Source organism: Pseudophryne corroboree, unplaced genomic scaffold, assembly GCF_028390025.1.
Source record: "Pseudophryne corroboree isolate aPseCor3 unplaced genomic scaffold, aPseCor3.hap2 scaffold_389, whole genome shotgun sequence".
Taxonomy (NCBI): Eukaryota; Metazoa; Chordata; class Amphibia; order Anura; family Myobatrachidae; genus Pseudophryne; species Pseudophryne corroboree.
The window spans coordinates 111,141-130,118 of NW_026970034.1; the positions used below are offsets into that span (position 1 = coordinate 111,141).

The window sequence follows — 18,978 nt, forward strand, 5'->3', positions numbered from 1 at the left end:
AAGTGCTGAGCTGTGCAGCTCTTGTGCACATGTGATCACACACCTGCACAGCAAATTTTCCCTTCCGCTGTAGGCGGCAACCACCTGATCACAGGGATGCAAAAAACACACCCTAGCGATCAGGTCTGAATTACCCACAATGTGCATATTTGCAGAGCAACAAGCTACAGGGAGCCTTCCACCCCCCCCCCCCCTTCCCCATGACTATGGGACACTGGGGGGGGGTTATTTGGGTTAGCTGGACATTCCCAAAAAAAGTGACTGTCCTGCAAAAATTGGGTTAGTTGGGAGGTATGTGCAAATACATTTATTGTTTTGCATGCAGGGTAAATACTGGCTTCTTTGACATTTAGCCACAAATGCTGCACAGTTGAATTACAGTATTACACTGCAATTAACAGTTATGCTAGGACATTCCTTCTCCCAAAATCTACCTCTCTCTGCATGTTACATCTGTCCCACAGTGGCGTGCGGTGAGGTCAGTGGCTAGTGAGGCACTACAGCCATAATGTCCGCCGAATCCTGCCGATGACCCTTAGCCAATGCCCGCTACTGCCTCTGAGCCGATACCCACTGCCACCGCCAATGGCTTACAAACTCTCCCACAATCAACTGACCCAGCCCTCCACCACTAATTTCTATCTCAGTCCGATGCCGCCAATGCCCGCTGCCTGCCTGCTCATTGTTCTTGTGATATATTATAAATTTTTTAAGAAAAAAAATGAGTGTTTGGGACTGGGAAGGGTGAGGGAGGAGGACATGAATGCAATTTTGTTGTCCAGGGCTTCCATTAACTTAAAGGAGAAGGGTCTGAATGGGTTAAAAAAAATGTGTGAGGTCCCCCCTCCTTAGTATAACCAGCCTCTTTGAGCCGGTCCTGGTTATTTAAATACTGGGGGGAAAATTGGACAGAGGTTCCCCGTATTTAGACAACCAGCACCGGGCTCTTAGACGGGTCCTGGTTCCAAAAATACGTGGGACAAAATATGTAGGGGTCCCCCATATTTTTAAAACCAGCACCGGGCTCCACTAGCCAGAGAGATAATGCCACAGCCAGGGGACACTTTTATGTAGGTCCCTGCGGCCCTGGCATTACCCCTCCAACTAGTCACCCCTGGCCGGGGTTCCCTGGAGGAGTGGGGATCCCTTAAATCAAGAGGTTCCTCCCCTCGAGGCACCCAAGGGCCAGGGGTGAAGCCCGAGGCTGTCCCCAGCACCCCTGGGTGGTGGGTGCCGGGCTGATAGCCATATGTGTAAAAAAAGAATATTGTTTTTTTGTTGTGGAACTACAAGGCCCAGCAAGCCTCCCCCACTTGCTGGTACTTGGAGAACCTCAAGTACCAGCAGGCGGGGAAATAACGGGCTCGCTGGTACCTGTAGTTCTACAACAACAAAAAATACCCAAATAAAAACACAAACACACACACTGTGACAGTAAAATTATTGAGACAGGCTGTAGCATGTGGATGCATGTAACCCTATAAAAGTGATGGATTGGGTGACTATTACAATACCCACTGTTGCTGTCTGAAAAATGATGGATATATAGGCCCTCATTCCGAGTTGTTCGCTCGGTATTTTTCATCGCATCGCAATGAAAATCCGCTTAGTACGCATGCGCAATGTTCGCACTGCGACTGCGCCAAGTAACTTTGCTATGTAGAAAGTAATTTTACTCACGGCTTTTTCATCGCTCCGGCGAACGTAATGTGATTGACAGGAAATGGGTGTTACTGGGCGGAAACACGGCGTTTCAGGGGCGTGTGGCTGAAAACGCTACCGTTTCCGGAAAAAACGCAGGAGTGGCCGGAGAAACGGTGGGAGTGCCTGGGCGAACGCTGGGTGTGTTTGTGACGTCAACCAGGAACGACAAGCACTGAACTGATCGCACAGGCAGAGTAAGTCTGAAGCTACTCTGAAACCGCTAAGTAGTTAGTAATCGCAATATTGCGAATACATCGGTCGCAATTTTAAGAAGCTAAGATTCACTCCCAGTAGGCGGCGGCTTAGCGTGTGTAACTCTGCTAAATTCGCCTTGCGACCGATCAACTCGGAATGAGGGCCATAGATTGCTCTGCCGAGATATGTTTTATTTCTAAAATGCACCACAGGTATGGATGGATAGTATACTTGACGACACAGAGGTAGGTAGAGCAGTGGCCTACTGTACCGTACTGCTATATATTATATTATTTATTATTATTATCCTTTATTTATATGGCGCCACAAGGGTTCCGCAGCACCAAATTACAGAGTACATAAACAAATAATCAAACAGGAAAACAGCAACTTACAGTTGATGACAATATAGGACAAGTACAGGGTAAATAAACATAGCTACATCAGCAGATGACACTGGAATAAGTATCAGGTGGCAGAAGACTGCTGGATTTGGTGCAGCTGAAGATTATTAAAGTAAGAAAAGAGTAAGCACATGAGGGAAGAGGGCCCTGCTCATGAGAGCTTACATTCTAAAGGGGAGGGGTAGACAGACAGGGGTGAGACAGATGGGGTACATAGAGAGCGTGGAACAGAGGTTTAGGATGAGATTTGGCTGGGTTTGGTGAAGAAGTGGGTCTTGAGAGCCCATTTGAAGTTTTGTAGAGAGGTGGAGAGTCTGAGGGGGAGAGGTAGGGAATTCCAGAGAAGTGGTGCAGCACGTGAAAAATCTTGGAGGTAGGAGTGGGAGGAAGTAATCCGTAGGCAGGAGAGTCGGTGTGCATTAGCAGAGCGAAGAGGACCGGTGGGAGTGTAAAGCGAGATAAGATCAGAGAAGGGGGAAGGGGAGCCAGTGAAGGACTAGTAAGAGAGGAGAGGTGGACGTAGTGCATTTGGTGAGGAAAATGAGCCGGGCAGCAGCATTGAGGATAGATTGGAGTGGAGAGAGGTATTTGTCAGGAATGCCAGTCAGGAGGAGATTACAGTAGTCCAGTCTGGAGATGACCAGTGAGTGGATAAGAGTCTTAGTAGCATCCTGGGTCAGAAAGGGTCTGATCCTGGAAATATTTTTTAGATGAAAACGGCAGGTTTGTGAGAGGTGCTGAATGTGTGGTTTGAAGGAGAGGGAGGAGTCAAGGATTACTCCAAGACAGCGCACTTGGGGGGTAGAGGAGATAGTAGTGCCATCAATAGATAATGAGATTGTAGGAGGTGAGGTTATGCGGGAGGGAGGGAAGATGATCAGCTCGGTCTTAGACATGTTAAGTTTAAGAAAGCGCTGGGACATCCAGGAAGAGATAGCAGAGAGACAGTTGGAGATACGAGTGAGGAGAGTAGGGGAGAGGTCTGGAGAGGAAAGATAGATTTGAGTGTCATCAGCATAGAGATGATATTGGAAACCAAAAGAACTAATGAGCTTACCTAGTGAGGACGTATAAAGAGAGAAGAGGACCAAGGACAGAACCTTGGGGTACCCCTACAGTTAGTGGAAGTGAGGGGGAGGTGGAGTCATGAGAGGAGACAGAGAATGAACGGTCAGAAAGGTAGGACGACAACCAAGAGAGGGCAGTGTTACGCAGACCAATGGAGTGAAGGATTTGCAGTAGGAGAGGATGGTCCACAGTGTCAAAAGCAGCAGAGAGATCAAGTAGAATAAGTAGAGAGTAGTGTCCCTTAGATTTAGCAGCATGGAGGTCATTGCATACTTTTGTAAGGGCAGTTTCAGTGGAGTGGAGAGGACGGAAGCCAGACTGGAATGGGTCAAGCAGTGAGTGTGAGGAAAGAAAGGAAGTAAGGCGGTTGTAGACAATACGCTCAAGGAGTTTGGAGGCAAAAGGGAGAAGAGAGATGGGTCGGTAGTTGGAGAGAGTGTTTGGATCAAGGGTAGGTTTTTTTAAGAATAGGAGAGATGAGAGCGTGCTTGAAGGCAGAGGGGACAGTGCCTGATGAGAGGGAGAGATTGAGAAGGTGGGAAAGATGGGAACAAGCAGAAGAAGAGATGTGGCAGAGGAGGCGGGAGGGGATAGGGTCAAGTGGGGAGGTGGTGAGGGGACAGGAACGAATGAGGGCCATGACTTCCTCTCCAGATGCATGGGAGAAAGATGACAGAGTTGGTGCGAGGGATGGGGAGGGTTGGTAAGGGATGGGAGAAGGCTGGTTACTGATAGTCTGGTGTGATGTGATGTCCTGACATATGGAGTCAATTTTGGATGTGAAGTAAGTGGCAAAGTCAAGAGCAGAGAGTGAGGAAGGGAGACGAGGTGGAGGTGGGCAGATGAGTGAGTTGAGAGTGGCAAAGAGGCGCCGGGGGTTGGAAGACTGGGAGGAGATGAGGTTCTTGAAGTATGACTGTTTAGCAAGAGAAAGGGCAGCACTGAAGGATGAGAGCATAAGTTTGAAATGGAGGAAGTCTGCCTTAGAGCGTGATTTCCTCCAGTGTCGCTCAGCAGTACGTGAGCATTTTTGCAGATATCTGGTGCATTTGGTGTGCCAGGGTTGAGGTGTTAATTTGCGAGGGTGAACAGTGGTTGGTGGAGCAACAGAGTCAAGAGCAGAAGTAAGGGAAGCATTGTATGTGGAAGTGGCTTGTTCAGGGCATGAGAGAGAGAGAGAATAGGAGAGAGAAGTGAGTCAAACAGGGAGGAAAGGAATGTGGTGTCAATAGCTTCAATGTTACGCTTAGTGATGGTAGCCTTAGGAGGTTGAGATGGGGAAGTCGAGAGAGATAGGTTGAAGGAGAGCAGGTGGTGGTCAGAGAGGGGAAATGGGGAGTTGGAAAAATCAGAAATATCACAGCGGTGAGTGAAGACCAGATCCAGTGAGCTCCCATTCACATGGGAGGGTGAGGAGGTCCACTGGGAGAGACCAAGTGAAGAGGTGAGGTTAAGGAGTTTAGAGGCAGGGGATTGTGTGGGGATGTCAATAGGGATGTTGAAATCGCCTAGGATAATGGTGGGAATGTCAGAAGAGAGGAAGTGAGGAAGCCAGGAAGCAAAGTTGTCGATGAATTTGGAAGCAGTGCCAGGGGGGCGGTAAATGACAGCTACTCTAAGATGGACTGGTTGGAAGAGACATATGGAGTGGACCTCAAATGTAGATAATATAAGGGATGGTTCTGGTGGTATGAGTTGGTAGGAGTAACTAGAAGGTAAAAGGACCCCAACACCACCCCCATGGCGACCCCCAGGTCGGGGGGTGTGTGTGAATGTAAGGCCAACAGCAGAGAGAGCAGCAGCAGAAGTAGTGTCAGAGGGCGTAATCCAAGTTTCAGTAATGGCTAGTAGGTGTAGGGAGTTGGAAATGAAAAGGTCATGAGTGGGGACCAGTTTGTTACAAACGGATCTGGCATTCCAGAGGGCACAGGATAGGGGGTATGAGTTTGTGGGAGAGATGTGAATTAGATTTTCAGGGTTGCTGTAGCGATGAGGTGGGATTAACTTTGAGGGCAGGGATGAGAGAGTAGTGATGGTACGGGTGCCTGAGATAGGAGGGGAAACTGCAGGAGGTGGGCAGGGAGGGAGGTCAGTGTGATGTGGATGGGGGTGTGGGGAGGTGACAGGGAAGGGAGAGAGGGAGCAGGGCTGAGTTGTGGGGTAGCAGGACCATGGGGCAGAGGTGAATGAAAGTGGGGTAACAGGAAAGGTGGGGGAAGGAAACAGAGGGATGGAGGGGAGACAGAGGAGGAGGTGGAGGAGACTGGGGGGGGAAGGATAAAGATACATTATTAGGTAGACACTGAGTGATGTGGGGAGTATAAGAAAGCATTCACATAGTGTTAAGAAGGTAAATAGGTTGAGGGAAAGTGGAAGTAGGAGAGGAGACTGTAAGGGAATCCGAGCAGAAGAATTGTAGAAATGCAGGTGAGAAAAGCAGTGTAGGCTCAATTTAGTATGAAATGAGTCAAAAGCGTAGATAAAGTGGGTGCAGAAATGTATTTGGAGTGTAAGAAATGAAAGGATTGTGAGAGGTTTAAGAAGCAATGGTAATTATGTTAGATGTTTTAAGTGTTTGCAGGTAAAATTGCATTGGTGCAGCTGTGCTTAAAAAACAAAATTACAATAATACAGATACAGGCATTTGTAGGTGAAATGGATGGTTTATGAAATGTCCAAGTAAGGTAGTTCTGTGCTATGTAATCAGATGCAACAATCAGGAGGTGAGTGATCTGAGGAGTAAGTGACTCACATTTGTTATTAGTTCTTCAGTTTTCTTTGTTTTGTTAGATTGGTGTGCTTCTGTTTTCCTTCTTTTTCACTTCGATTGAACGCTAATTGAACACTGCTGTTATGTGTCAATTTTATCACGCTTTTATAAAAATGCACGCTTAGATCAATAAATGCACAGCCAAATGGCTTTGCACAGCCTACACCATTGGACTTAAGTAGAAGACTATTACAAGTGAAACCAATAATTTAAATCTGTAACCACACCCCACCCCCTCAAATGCCAGGCAATAAATTACCTTAAAAGCTACAACCAGGCATTCCACAAAAATTAAACTGGGTCTATATCATTCAAAACTTTAAAAAAGTACTTCAAAATCACATACTATGCAATAATGTTTCAATTTGCATTACCCAGCAGAATTAGCTTTGCATATATAGATATAGTGCAGCAGAATAGATTGGTGGTTGTAGTCAATTGTAATTACCTGTAGGTGACAAGAAGAGAAGAAACGTCAATTCACAATCCATATCAGCTGAAGATAAATTAACGCTGATTGAACGCTGCGTTATGTGTCAATTTTATCACGCTTTGATAAAAATGCATGCTTAGATCAATAAATGCACAGCCAAACAGCTTTGCACATCCTACACCATTGGACTTAAGTAGAAGTCTGGTGGTCAGCAAAATTTTGCACTGTCCTCCTACTATATATAGTGCGCACAACTACTAAAATACACCACAGGTATGGATGGATAGTATACTTGACGACACAGAGGTAGGTAGAGCAGTGGCCTACTGTACCGTATTGCTATATATTATATACTGGTGGTCAGCAAAATTCTGCCCTGTCCTCCTACTATATATACTGCGCACAACTACTAAAATACACCACAGGTATGGATGGATAGTATACTTGACGACACAGAGGTAGGTAGAGCAGTGGCCTACTGTACCGTACTGCTATATATTATATACTGGTGGTCAGCAAAATTTTGCCCTGTCCTCATACTATATAATACAATGCAGCACAGATATGGAGCATTTTTCAGGCAGAGAACGTAGATATTTTCAGCACACTGAGCACAGATATTTGCAAGCACACTGAGCACAGATATTTGCAGCACACTGAACACAGAAACTGAGAAAACGCTGCACGTCCTCTCCCTATCATCTCCAATGCACAAGTGAAAATGGCGGCGACTCGTGGCTCCTTATATAGAATAGAATAGCTGCTGACGGGCACGATTGAGGGAGGAAAGGGACATTTGAATCCAGCCCATAGATGCAATGTGAATATGTAATTTGTACCTTCCTATCTTAAAATGTATATACAGTGTATATGTCACAACTGAGGGCCTGAGCTGACTGGAGGCAGCCTCAGTTGTAGGGGCTGAGGTGTAGTGGAACCTGGGAGGTTGTATCAGACCCCTGGACATGTAAGTTAAATGTAGAAGAATTGCCCGAAGGCGTGCCCACGACAACCAGGATAAAAGTCAATGATGTTTATTTTGACAAACTCCATGCATCACAGCAGTAATAAAAGAGAAACATAAAATCAGCAGAGAAATAATACAGTTCCTGGGTACTACAGGAGGACAAGGACCACAGGGCTCTGGTAGTATGAGACAGTTCTTATTATCTTCTAGTTGGAAAGTCCTTACCAGGCCCGACTGTAGCAATGGAGATAGCCCAGGATCATACTAGCTGGTGTTCCAGGAAAAGCTGGGCTGCTGTGGATAAAATGGCTGCTGTGGGTACTGGCTGAAACCAGACTGATGTAAGCACGGAGTGGATTGCTGGATGGAACCAGCCAAATAATAAATGAAGCTTGAGAGCGATGAAATATGATTGATATATGGAGTTTGAGAGCGGTGAAATAATAGTGCCGGTGGTGAGTGGTAATCTGCGGAAATGATACCGGCACTTTAAGAAGAGCTGATCTCTGCTGGAAGCTAGGCTGGAAGCAGGTAAATCTGTAACTGGAAACAGATGAGTCCCAGAGGACTGGAGAGTCAGGCTGCACCGCAGGTGGTAGACTAGAGCGGGTCTCTTTAGTGGAGGTTTGGAGATGGTAACTGGAACCTGGAAAACAACCACGGGAGAGAGACAAACTGGAACTAGGTTTGACAACCAAATCACTGACGCCTTCCTTGCTCAGGCACAGAATACTTATACCTGCAGCAAGGAAGGGATTGGCTAGGCAATTATGCAGATTACAATGGAAACAGCGGATTGGTGGAAATGAACAGGTGACAGAATCCAACATGGCTGCGCCCATGCAGACACTTGGAGGGAAGATTGGTTTGATAATCCATGTGGGAACTTTAACAGCAATGGCGGCGCCGGCAACAGTAAACAGGAGACGCCAGACTGATGAGTGCACATTTGAACCACGCGGGCAACAGCGGAGGCCGCGGCTGACATAAGCGCCACTCTGACATCCTGCATGCAGAAACTCAGGGACGGCGGCGGAGGCCGCAGGAGATGCCATTCAAGATGTAACATGGCGCCGCTGTGACAGCGTCTCAGAGTGACAGGAGAGGAGGCAGGAATGGGGACATCAGAATAACAGATGGGATCCGGTCCTGGAGCGCTGAGCCAGCCTTAGGAGGCATCTGAAAGGTAAGTTATGGCGTCCAGATACCCGGATCGTGACAGTATACACTAGAGGTCTTTCCGAACCCCCTAATCCTAACATTGTAATTTGCTTTAGGGCGCACCTCCAATTAGTCTAGTGTTTCTTGCTGCCTTTCCAATGAAGCAAGTTTAATTTAGTAATAGGTGAAAAACCATCCCTACAAAGGTGTTAATCAGAGACTTGGCTTTGTGGACACTTTTCAGAGAACAACTTTGTTAGCATAAAAGTAAAGCCAGAAAATGAAGAGCTGTTTAATCACTCAATTGGATTTTTTTGCCAGCATATTTCTTTTTCTCTGCAACCCACTGCTAAATTGTGCTTCCTAGCTGTTTTTATAAAATCACTGAATCAAATCTAACTCTGATTACATCAGAGAAGGCCAGGTACCCTACACCATAACAGGGGGTTTGAAATTTTGACTTGTCTACTTAAAGATCACCAAAATCTGATCACAAGGTCAATTACGTCCCTGGGTGGGATTGAACCACCAACCTTTTGGTTAATAGCCAAACACACTAACCGATTGCGCCACAGAGACACTTTGCAAAAAGTACATACTGACAAAGGCTAATAAGCATTTATCTAGAACGTTTCCTAGAAAAACTTTAAAAAGTCAATAATCTGGAGAGTTTTTGTAAGATGTTTCTTCCATCAACCAATGAAGAAACACATTGGTACTTTCCCATGATGAGTGAGTGCTTCATGATCTATTGCACTTACATGTGCAGCAGAGTACTGCAATGGAAGCATGCTGGGCCCATAACCCAGAGGTAGGCAGATTGAAACTATCCTCTGCTATATGCATTTTTTTTTTGTTAATTAAAGTAATCCAAAACTGGGATTGATATTTTGGTTCTTTTATTTTTACTTAAAGTACAATAACTTTTACCATTTTAATTTGTTTTAATAGTATATTGACAGTATTGTTTTCTTTAAAAAATCCACTTAATTTTCTTTACCCTATTAATAAAATGGTAATTGACAAAAACAAACTACATTGTCACCAGAAGAGCAATACAAAATGTACAAGTGATATATTAAAATCATCTTTCCAGCTTGAATTTCAATGATGCATTGGGGCAACGATTTTGTGAGAAACATTTTCACCCTTAAATAAAGATTTTCTTAATCCCTTACCTGTGTGCTAATTAGATATCACCTTGTTTTCACATTAAACAGACTTCTACATGAGAAAGCAGCAAGGATGCAGTGGCGGTAATGTTTCCTGGTGTCAACCTGTATTATTTCAGTAGACATTGAAATGAAGATGCATCTTGCTGCCTTTCCAATGAAGCAAGTTTAATTTAGTAATAGGTGAAAAACCATCCCTACAAAGGTGTTAATCAGAGACTTGGCTTTGTGGACACTTTTCAGAGAACAAATTTGTTAGCATAAAAATAAAGCCAGAAAATGAAGAGCTGTTTAAATCACTCAATTGGTTTTTTTTTGCCAGCATATTTCTTTTTCTCTGCAACCCACTGCTAAATTGTGCTTCCTATCTGTTTTTATAAAATCACTGAATCAAATCTAACTCTGATTACATCAGAGAAGGCCAGGTACCCTACACCATAAGAGGGGGTTTGAAATTTTGACTTGTCTACTTAAAGATCACCAAAATCTGATAACAAGGTCAATTACGTCCCTGGGTGGGATTGAACCACCAACCTTTTGGTTAATAGCCGTGCACACTAACTGATTGCGCCACAGTGACACTTTGCAAAAGTCCATACTGACAAAGGCTAATAAGCATTCATCTAAAACGTTTCCTAGAAAAACTTTAAAAAGTCAATAATCTGGAGAGTTTTTGTAAGATGTTTCTTCCATCAACCAACGAAGAAACACATTGGTACTTTCCCATGATGAGTGAGTGCTTCATGATCTCTTGCACTTACATGTGCAGCAGAGTACTGCAATGGAAGCATGCTGGGCCCATAACCCAGCGGTAGGCAGATTGAAACTATCCTCTGCTATATGCATTTTTTTTGTTAATTAAAGTAATCCAAAACTGGGATTGATATTTTGGCTCTTTTATTTTTACTTAAAGTACAATAACTTTTACCATTTTAATTTGTTTTAATAGTATATTGACAGTATTGTTTTCTTTCAAAAATCCACTTAATTTTCTTTACCCTTTTATTAAAATGGTAATTGACAAAAACAAACTACATTGTCACCAGAAGAGCAATACAAAATGTACAAGTGATATATTAAAATCATCTTTCCAGCTTGAATTTCAATGATGCATTGGGGCAACGATTTTGTGAGAAACATCTTCACCCTTAAATAAAGATTTTCTTAATTCCTTACCTGTGTGCTAATTAGATATCACCTTGTTTTCACATTAAACAGACTTCCACATGAGAAAGCAGCAAGGACACAGTGGCGTTAATGTTTCCTGGTGTCAACCTGTATTATTTCAGTAGACATTGAAATGAGGATGTATCTTGCTGCCTTTCCAATGAAGCAAGTTTAATTTAGTAATAGGTGAAAAACCATCCCTACAAAGGTGTTAATCAGAGACTTGGCTTTGTGGACACTTTTCAAAGAACAAATTTGTTAGCATAAAAATAAAGCCAGAAAATGAAGAGCTGTTTAATCACTCAATTGGATTTTTTTTGCCAGCATATTTCTTTTTCTCTGCAACCCACTGCTAAAGTGTGCTTCCTAGCTGTTTTTATAAAATCACTGAATCAAATCTAACTCTGATTACATCAGAGAAGGCCAGGTACCCTACACCATAACAGGGGGTTTGAAATTTTGACTTGTCTACTTAAAGATCACCAAAATCTGATAACAAGGTCAATTACGTCCCTGGTTGGAATTGAACCACCAACCTTTTGGTTAGTAGCCGGACACACTAACCGATTGCGCCACAGAGACACTTTGCAAAAAGTACATACTGACAAAGTCTAATAAGCATACATCTAGAACGTTTCCTAGAAAAACTTTAAAAAGTCAATAATCTGGAGAGTTTTTGTAAGATGTTTCTTCCATCAACCAACGAAGAAACACATTGGTACTTTCCCATGATGACTGAGTGCTTCAGGATCTCTTGCACTTACATGTGCAGCAGAGTACTGCAATGGAAGCATGCTGGGCCCATAACCCAGAGGTAGGCAGATTGAAACTATCCTTTGCTATATGCATTTTTTTTTTGTTAATTTAAGTAATCAAAACTGGGATTGATATTTTTGCTCTTTTATTTTTACTTAAAGTACAATAACTTTTACCATTTTAATTTGTTTTAATAGTATATTGACAGTATAGTTTTCTTTAAAAAATCCACTTAATTTTCTTTACCCTATTATTAAAAGGGTAATTGACAAAAACAAACTACATTGTCACCAGAAGAGCAATACAAAATGTACAAGTGATATATTAAAATCATCTTTCCAGCTTGAATTTCAATGATGCATTGGGGCAACGATTTTGTGAGAAACATCTTCACCCTTAAATAAAGATTTTCTTAATTCCTTACCTGTGTGCTAATTAGATATCACCTTGTTTTCACATTAAACAGACTTCCACATGAGAAAGCAGCAAGGATGCAGTGGCGTTAATGTTTCCTGGTGTCAACCTGTATTATTTCAGTAGAAATTGAAATGAGGATGCATCTTGCTGCCTTTCCAATGAAGCAAGTTTAATTTAGTTATAGGTGAAAAACCATCCCTACAAAGGTGTTAATCAGAGACTTGGCTTTGTGGACACTTTTTAGAGAACAAATTTGTTAGCATAAAAATAAAGGCTGAAAATGAAGAGCTGTTTAATCACTCAATTGGATTTTTCTGCCAGCATATTTTTGTTCTCTGCAACCCATTGCTAAATTGTGCTTCCTAGCTGTTTTTATAAAATCACTGAATCAAATCTAACTCTGATTACATCAGAGAAGGCCAGGTACCCTGCACCATAAGAAGGGATTTGAAATTTTGACTTGTCTACTTAAAGATCACCAAAATCTGATAACAAGGTCAATTACGTCCCTGGGTGGGATTGAACCACCAACCTTTTGGTTTATAGCCGTACACACTAACTGATTGCGCCACAGAGACACTTTGCAAAAGTACATACTGACAAAGGCTAATAAGCATTCATCTAAAACGTTTCCTAGAAAAACTTTAAAAAGTCAATAATCTGGAGAGTTTTTGTAAGATGTTTCTTCCATCCACCAACGAAGAAACACATTGGTACTTTCCCATGATGAGTGAGTGCTTCAGGATCTCTTGCACTTACATGTGCAGCAGAGTATTGCAATGGAAGCATGCTGGGCCCATAACCCAGAGGTAGGCAGATTAAAACTATCCTCTGCTATATGCATTTTTTTTGTTAATTAAAGTAATCCAAAACTGGGATTGATATTTTTGCTCTTTTATTTTTCATTAAAGTACAATAACTTTTACCATTTTAATTTGTTTTAATAGTATATTGAAAGTATTGTTTTCTTTTAAAAATCCACTTAATTTTCTTTACCCTATTATTAAAATGGTAATTGACAAAAACAAACTACATTGTCACCAGAAGAGCAATACAAAATGTACAAGTGATATATTAAAATCATCTTTCCAGCTTGAATTTCAATGATGCATTGGGGCAACGATTTTGTGAGAATCATTTTCACCCTTAAATAAAGATTTTCTTAATTCCTTACCTGTGTGCTAATTAGATATCACCTTGTTTTCACATTAAACAGACTTCCACATGAGAAAGCAGCAAGGATGCAGTGGCGTTAATGTTTCCTGGTGTCAACCTGTATTATTTCAGTAGACATTGAAATGAGGATGCATCTTGCTGCCTTTCCAATGAAGCAAGTTTAATTTAGTAATAGGTGAAAAACCATCCTTACAAAGGTGTTAATCAGAGACTTGGCTTTGTGGACACTTTTCAGAGAACAAATTTGTTAGCATAAAAATAAAGCCAGAAAATGAAGAGCTGTTTAATCACTCAATTGGATTTTTTTGCCAGCATATTTCTTTTTCTCTGCAACCCACTGCTAAATTGTGCTTCCTAGCTGTTTTTATAAAATCACTGAATCAAATCTAACTCTGATTACATCAGAGAAGGCCAGGTACCCTACACCATAAGAGGGGGTTTGAAATTTTGACTTGTCTACTTAAAGATCACCAAAATCTGATAACAAGGTCAATTACGTCCCTGGGTGGGATTGAACCACCAACCTTTTGGTTTATAGTAGAGATGAGCGGGTTCGGTTTCTCTGAATCCGAACCCGCACGAACTTCATGTTTTTTTTCACGGGTCCGAGCGACTCGGATCTTCCCGCCTTGCTCGGTTAACCCGAGCGCGCCCGAACGTCATCATGACGCTGAAGGATTCTCGCGAGACTCGGATTCTATATAAGGAGCCGCGCGTCGCCGCCATTTTCACACGTGCATTGAGATTGATAGGGAGAGGACGTGGCTGGCGTCCTCTCCATTTAGATTAGGAGAGAGAGAGAGAGATTGACCTGAGGCTGATACTGTAGAAGAGAGTGCAGAGTTTAGTGACTGACCACAGTGACCACCAGCAGTGCAGTTGTTTTATTTAATATATCCGTTCTCTGCCTGAAAAAAACGGTACACACAGTGACTGAGTCACATACCATATCTGTGTGCACTGCTCAGCCCAGTGTGCTGCATGCCTGCATCATCTATGTATATATATCTGACTGTGCTCAGCTCACACAGCTTATAATTGTGGGGGAGACTGGGGAGCACTGCAGTGCCAGTTATAGGTTATAGCAGGAGCCAGGAGTACAAGACAGTCACATACCATATCTGTGTGCACTGCTCAGCCCAGTGTGCTGCATCATCTATGTATATATATATTATATATCTGACTGTGCTCAGCTCACACAGCTTATAATTGTGGGGGAGACTGGGGAGCACTGCAGTGCCAGTTATAGGTTATAGCAGGAGCCAGGAGTACATATTATATTAAAATTAAACAGTGCACACTTTTGCTGCAGGAGTGCCACTGCCAGTGTGACTGACCAGTGACCTGACCACACTGACCACCAGTATAGTTAGTAGTATACTATATTGTGATTGCCTGAAAAAGTTAAACACTCGTCGTGTGACTTCACTTGTGTGGTGTTTTTTTTTTATTCTATAAAAAACTCATTCTGCTGACAGACAGTGTCCAGCAGGTCCGTCATTATATAATATATATACCTGTCCGGCTGCAGTAGTGATATATATATATTTTTTATATCATTATTTATCATCCAGTCGCAGCAGACACAGTACGGTAGTTCACGGCTGTAGCTACCTCTGTGTCGGCACTCGGCAGTCCATCCATAATTGTATACCACCTACCCGTGGTTTTTTTTTCTTTCTTCTTTATACATACATACTACTACATCTCTTTATCAACCAGTCTATATTAGCAGCAGACACAGTACAGTACGGTAGTTCACGGCTGTGGCTACCTCTGTGTCGGAACTCGGCAGTCCGTCCATAATTGTATACCACCTAACCGTGTTTTTTTTTTTATCTTTCTTCTTCATACATACATACTACGACATCTCTTTATCAACCAGTCTATATTAGCAGCAGACACAGTACAGTACGGTAGTTCACGGCTGTGGCTACCTCTGTGTCGGCACTCGGCAGTCCGTCCATAATTGTATACCACCTAACCGTGTTTTTTTTTTCTTTCTTCTTTATACATACATACTACGACATCTCTTTATCAACCAGTCTATATTAGCAGCAGACACAGTACAGTACGGTAGTTCACGGCTGTGGCTACCTCTGTGTCGGCACTCGGCAGTCCGTCCATAATTGTATACCACCTAACCGTGGTTTTTTTTTCTTTCTTCTTCATACATACATACTACGACATCTCTTTATCAACCAGTCTATATTAGCAGCAGACACAGTACGGTAGTTCACGGCTGTAGCTACCTCTGTGTCGGCACTCGGCAGTCCGTCCATAATTGTATACTAGTATCCATCCATCTCCATTGTTTACCTGAGGTGCCTTTTAGTTGTGCCTATTAAAATATGGAGAACAAAAATGTTGAGGTTCCAAAATTAGGGAAAGATCAAGATCCACTTCCACCTCGTGCTGAAGCTGCTGCCACTAGTCATGGCCGAGACGATGAAATGCCAGCAACGTCGTCTGCCAAGGCCGATGCCCAATGTCATAGTACAGAGCATGTCAAATCCAAAACACCAAATATCAGTAAAAAAAGGACTCCAAAACCTAAAATAAAATTGTCGGAGGAGAAGCGTAAACTTGCCAATATGCCATTTACCACACGGAGTGGCAAGGAACGGCTGAGGCCCTGGCCTATGTTCATGGCTAGTGGTTCAGCTTCACATGAGGATGGAGGCACTCAGCCTCTCGCTAGAAAAATGAAAAGACTCAAGCTGGCAAAAGCAGTAGCACCGCAAAGAACTGTGCGTTCTTCGAAATCCCAAATCCACAAGGAGAGTCCAATTGTGTCGGTTGCGATGCCTGACCTTCCCAACACTGGACGTGAAGAGCATGCGCCTTCCACCATTTGCACGCCCCCTGCAAGTGCTGGAAGGAGCACCCGCAGTCCAGTTCCTGATAGTCAGATTGAAGATGTCAGTGTTGAAGTACACCAGGATGAGGAGGATATGGGTGTTGCTGGCGCTGGGGAGGAAATTGACCAGGAGGATTCTGATGGTGAGGTGGTTTGTTTAAGTCAGGCACCCGGGGAGACACCTGTTGTCCGTGGGAGGAATATGGCCGTTGACATGCCTGGTGAAAATACCAAAAAAATCAGCTCTTCGGTGTGGAACTATTTCAACAGAAATGCGGACAACAGGTGTCAAGCCGTGTGTTCCCTTTGTCAAGCTGTAATAAGTAGGGGTAAGGACGTTAACCACCTCGGAACATCCTCCCTTATACGTCACCTGCAGCGCATTCATAATAAGTCAGTGACAAGTTCAAAAACTTTGGGTGACAGCGGAAGCAGTCCACTGACCAGTAAATCCCTTCCTCTTGTAACCAAGCTCACGCAAACCACCCCACCAACTCCCTCAGTGTCAATTTCCTCCTTCCCCAGGAATGCCAATAGTCCTGCAGGCCATGTCACTGGCAATTCTGACGAGTCCTCTCCTGCCTGGGATTCCTCCGATGCATCCTTGCGTGTAACGCCTACTGCTGCTGGCGCTGCTGTTGTTGCTGCTGGGAGTCGATGGTCATCCCAGAGGGGAAGTCGTAAGCCCACTTGTACTACTTCCAGTAAGCAATTGACTGTTCAACAGTCCTTTGCGAGGAAGATGAAATATCACAGCAGTCATCCTGCTGCAAAGCGGATAACTGAGGCCTTGACAACTATGTTGGTGTTAGACGTGCGTCCGGTATCCGCCGTTAGTTCACAGGGAACTAGACAATTTATTGAGGCAGTGTGCCCCCGTTACCAAATACCATCTAGGTTCCACTTCTCTAGGCAGGCGATACCGAAAATGTACACAGACCTCAGAAAAAGACTCACCAGTGTCATAAAAAATGCAGTTGTACCCAATGTCCACTTAACCACGGACATGTGGACAAGTGGAGCAGGGCAGGGTCAGGACTATATGACTGTGACAGCCCACTGGGTAGATGTATGGACTCCCGCCGCAAGAACAGCAGCGGCGGCACCAGTAGCAGCATCTCGCAAACGCCAACTCTTTCCTAGGCAGGCTACGCTTTGTATCACCCGTTTCCAGAATACGCACACAGCTGAAAACCTCTTACGGCAACTGAGGAAGATCATCGCGGAATGGCTTACCCCAATTGGACTCTCCTGTGGATTTGTGGCATCGGACAACGCCAGCAATATTGTGTGTGCATTAAATATGGGCAAATTCCAGCACGTCCCATGTTTTGCACATACCTTGAATTTGGTGGTGCAGAATTATTTAAAAAACGACAGGGGCGTGCAAGAGATGCTGTCGGTGGCCAGAAAAATTGCGGGACACTTTCGGCGTACAGGCACCACGTACAGAAGACTGGAGCACCACCAAAAACTACTGAACCTGCCCTGCCATCATCTGAAGCAAGAAGTGGTAACGAGGTGGAATTCAACCCTCTATATGCTTCAGAGGTTGGAGGAGCAGCAAAAGGCCATTCAAGCCTATACAATTGAGCACGATATAGGAGGTGGAATGCACCTGTCTCAAGTGCAGTGGAGAATGATTTCAACGTTGTGCAAGGTTCTGATGCCCTTTGAACTTGCCACACGTGAAGTCAGTTCAGACACTGCCAGCCTGAGTCAGGTCATTCCCCTCATCAGGCTTTTGCAGAAGAAGCTGGAGACATTGAAGGAGGAGCTAACACGGAGCGATTCCGCTAGGCATGTGGGACTTGTGGATGGAGCCCTTAATTCGCTTAACAAGGATTCACGGGTGGTCAATCTGTTGAAATCAGAGCACTACATTTTGGCCACCGTGCTCGATCCTAGATTTAAAGCCTACCTTGGATCTCTCTTTCCGGCAGACACAAGTCTGCTGGGGTTGAAAGACCTGCTGGTGAGAAAATTGTCAAGTCAAGCGGAACGCGACCTGTCAACATCTCCTCCTTCACATTCTCCCGCAACTGGGGGTGCGAGGAAAAGGCTCAGAATTCCGAGCCCACCCGCTGGCGGTGATGCAGGGCAGTCTGGAGCGACTGCTGATGCTGACATCTGGTCCGGACTGAAGGACCTGACAACGATTACGGACATGTCGTCTACTGTCACTGCATATGATTCTCTCACCATTGAAAGAATGGTGGAGGATTATATGAGTGACCGCATCCAAGTAGGCACGTCACACAGTCCATACTTATACTGGCAGGAAAAAGAGGCAATTTGGAGGCCATTGCACAAACTGGCTTTATTCTACCTAAGTTGCCCTCCCACAAGTGTGTACTCCGAAAGAGTGTTTAGTGCCGCCGCTCACCTTGTCAGCAATCGGCGTACGAGGTTACATCCAGAAAATGTGGAGAAGATGATGTTCATTAAAATGAATTATAATCAATTCCTCCGCGGAGACATTGACCAGCAGCAATTGCCTCCACAAAGTACACAGGGAGCTGAGATGGTGGTTTACAGTGGGGACGAATTGATAATCTGTGAGGAGGGGGATGTACACGGTGATATATCGGAGGGTGATGATGAGGTGGACATCTTGCCTCTGTAGAGCCAGTTTGTGCAAGGAGAGATTAATTGCTTCTTTTTTGGGGGGGGTCCAAACCAACCCGTCATATCAGTCACAGTCGTGTGGCAGACCCTGTCACTGAAA

At 44.0% G+C, this 18,978-nt stretch overlaps 1 non-coding gene across 1 annotated transcript; it reads right to left on the reverse strand.

Moving 5' to 3' along the window:
• Nucleotides 1-9,207: 9,207 nt before the first annotated feature.
• On the reverse strand, nt 9,208-9,281 carry TRNAN-AUU (transfer RNA asparagine (anticodon AUU)). Its single transcript has one exon. It is a non-coding gene; the product is annotated as a tRNA-Asn (tRNA).
• Nucleotides 9,282-18,978: the final 9,697 nt, after the last annotated feature.